We start from the raw sequence: 3,978 nt of genomic DNA on the forward strand, positions 1-3,978 counted from the left end.
TATATACATATATATATATGTAGGTTTTTTTTCTTTGATGGAGATAAACACTAAGGAGTCTGGTTGTGCAGATAAGCGTGTGTATAGTTGGTGTGTACAGCTGTGGAGACGAACAGATGGGCACAGAGGAGTGTGACGGGGCAGTCGGTTCACTTATCACCTGATCATGTGACAAGGGTCAGGAAGCAAAGACCCTGCAGCCCCCTCAAGTGGACAGCTTTAGTAATCTGATATTACTATGGAAATGATTTGGGGCTGAGGATCCGACTGAGCAAACAGGAAGCAGCACCGATCGGTCATATTCATTTTGCATGCGTCACCATCAAGACTTCCTGCTCGTTTGCGCCGTAGCATCTGTCACCAGGGCAGCGGACGCTTTAAGTTCTGTTCATTACTTCTAAACATCATCTGTTTAGATTTTTTTAATGCCGTTTTAATCAGAAAGCTTAGTTTTATTTTTTTCATTAATACTATTTTAATTTTTTATTGAACCACTGATGTTAAAACTTTGCACAGAGAAAAAGGTATTTGACAAACAAATGTGATGTCATTATAATATATGACCTTGTGTGTGTATGCACAGTGGGTGTGTGTGTATGTGTGCGTGTGTGTGCGTAGACATAGAATATACTCATACAAGTTCATGTGCAGATGTGGTCTTTAACAAATGACAGCTGTGTTTCTGCTCTAGGCACTTGAAAACAACATTAAGAGACAAGAGCGAAAGTTGGATTCAGGCAGAAATAAAAATCATTGATCCTCCAGTAGGCCTGGTAAAGATTAGCCGTTAGCCTTCATAGCATTAAACTAAATTAGTTTGAACTGAGTACTTTTTTTATTAAGGCAATTACATAACATTACTGAAATGATTTGCCATATTACACAATCTGAATAACCAGAACCCTGAGAATCATGTAAAGATGCAGCTTAAAAAAATTTATCAAATTGTATTCACATTTTGTCCAGACAAAACCTGCTTAGAAGGCCTGGCTCTAATAGCCACAAAAACAAAACAGAGTTTCTCAGGGTAAACGGATATCTGATACTGTGCTGGACATTGACCTTTTGGACACATCTTCATTAAAAATAAAAAAATCTAGGATGATACCCATTTAGCTTACATCATCAACAGAAAACAGTGAATACCAGTCAGACAGAAGCTAGCTCAAAAACGGAGGATGACTTCTAAATTGATTTTTATTTCAGGGTAAGTCTGTTCATTTGATTTGCTTGAGTGATATCTGCACAAATTTTCAGCTTTCGTTGCTTTGACTCTTTTTTTTAAAGGCCAGCATCTGCATGAGAGATCACACTACATGCATGTAGACGTGCACTGTGGTGTGCAGGAGAGTCTACGTGTGGCAGTACACTACCAGTCTTTACAAGCTGTGACACTAGAGGTTAGTTTCAGAGGATGTGAACACTAGTTTAACTCAGACTAAGATGCCGTGTCTAATGCTGAAATCTTACAGAGCTGAGACATTTGGGTTTGTTTCTCAAGTGAACCACTTTCCACATGTTTACTTCACTATTTTTATCGTTTTAAACAGCAGGTGAAGCAGCCAGCTATGCCATAATTAATGCTATATATATGAAATTGCCTTGAAAGTGACTAAATACCCCAGATGGGAAGATTTTGCCACAATTATACTATTACATGTGCTTCTAGCCAAAATCCCCTGAACTGCAGCCAAGTTACATTCAAAAAATTGTATCAACTTGTTAGTTCAGTGTCAAAAAGATGTATACCAAATATACTACATAGCCTCACAGTGACGTCATCTGCCATTAATCCTACTTCATCACCTTTTTTCTGCACAGATTGGTGGAAATATCAGTGAATGTCAGCAGCATGACGGCTGTTTTACTGGTTGAATGAATTAAACATTAGGGCTCAGATGGTGTCAAAGATCATAAGTTTTACAGACTTCACTTTTTACTTATTTTAAATGTAATGCCAAAAATATACAGTTGAAAATATTGTACCCAGGCTTTGGTAACACACACAAAACACAACATCCATCAACAGCTTAACAGATTAGTGTTGAACAAAACGATTCCCCTTAAAATGTGTCCTCATGAACAAAAGCTGAGCAATCAATACAAGTTAAACCTTTGTCATGAAGACAAAGTAAAATGTGAGAATTTTTTTTTTTTTTATTCTCAATACAGTTTGGTTTAAATTATGAGACCTATCACCCAAGAAGAAACTCACCCTGTATCATAGCTTTGCATCTAGAACCATGAAAAATGCATTGGTTTAGTTGAAACAGACAACAGAACCAGTTTTAAAATCTCATACCTTTCTTTTTCTGTGCAGTTCATATCTTATGCTTTTGGAGAATGTGTCCCTTTTGAGGAAGGTCTGTTGTGGGTTTTGGCATTTTAAAACCTAAGCTACTCCCAGGTCCAATCAAATGTAAAAATAATTACGTTTGGGACAGTCAAAGAAAACAAAACGGATTTCTAAATCGGATTATTTTCCCAGGGTTGCCTGTTCTTAGTGGCACTCAGTTGCCATGAGGTCAGCTCCACCGGTCATGAGATTCAAGTAAACACCAGTGAGTTACGTGCTGATGATCAAGGTTTCCTCCCATTATAAAACAAAACACACCAAGTCTGCTCTGTTCTGTTTGCTATTTGATCACCTTTGTCTTTTGTTTGCTGAATGCAATGCACACATTACAAAATGTACATAGTGTAAAAATGAAAATGGGTTTGTTTTACATACTGTATAATTGCCTATATTTTGGTTCAGAAGTGTAACAGATTTATGGGATGACAGGTTAACACATTAAAAAGAAGGAACTGAATCATTTGGTGTTGTGATGGTCATTTCTGACATGCAGCGGACTGAGCTGTTTCCATGTGAGAGGTTTTGGCGTGTCACAGTGGGGAGGGGCACGTAAATAAATTAATTAATGATGGTTGAATTACAGATAGCTGCTTCGGTTTCAAGGTCCTGGTGTTGTGCATGCTGGCTCACTGTGTCCTAACACTGGGACGGTTGAGTAGACAGATGTTAATGCTGGTAGCATCACCTGTGCTCTTCGTGCTATGACAGAGGTCAGCTAAAAGGGCTTCGTCTGAGAGCTCTGGTTCAAAAGGCTGTATATACATTTTGAACAAAACAAGGACGCTCAGCAGTATTGAATCTAAGTCAAGTTATTGTCATCCAGTTCTTTCCAGTCCAACCTCCACCATCTTCAGGCAGATTCCTAATAGCTCTCTGTGTGGTTTGGGCTTCATATGCTATTACACATTTGCCAAATGAGTAAAGTTTTGATCTTAACTTTAACTACTATTATAAAGAAGGTTACATATTAGTTGTTTTGTATTGTTAAAGTATGCCCCAAGAGTGATTTATTCATTTTTAATATCCAGTCAATACAAATTCACCTTAAAGGACTTTATAATCTACACAACACTCACAATAACCCCTAGACCCAACATGAAAATTCTGAATAAATTCAACCAGCTGAGCCACAAAACAAATTGTGTTGACCTTTATTGAACATTCATAATGTCTCCTGATTGTCACGTTCATCTGTTGACAAAACTATTCTGGTGCTTGCATAGAAATAATTGTCATAAAGAAAACCTTGCTTTTTCCTTTAAACAAAATGCTCAAGCACATACAAACATGCACAAATTATAACGGTTTGTTCTCCCGAGTATATGCACAGTATAATAATGTCTGATTATGGCTTAAGATTTAGTCAGACTGGTGGCTGTCAGGCCGACCTGTACCAATGGGCGACACAAAGCTCTACGGTAAGTGCACAGATCTGAAAGGGCCGCACCTTGAAAAAGGAGGAGGAGGAGGGTGTTAGTTACCTAGGAAACTAGAGGCAGAGCTATTTACATACTACACCCTCTCGTGGTCACATTTCTAACCACAACAAAAGGTTTAACTTGAGCGGAGTAACTTTTTAACTGTATAGTCACGTTATTGAAGCGGCCATCTAAACCCACACT

Source organism: Monopterus albus, unplaced genomic scaffold, assembly GCF_001952655.1.
Source record: "Monopterus albus unplaced genomic scaffold, M_albus_1.0 scaffold52.1, whole genome shotgun sequence".
Classification (NCBI taxonomy): Eukaryota; Metazoa; Chordata; class Actinopteri; order Synbranchiformes; family Synbranchidae; genus Monopterus; species Monopterus albus.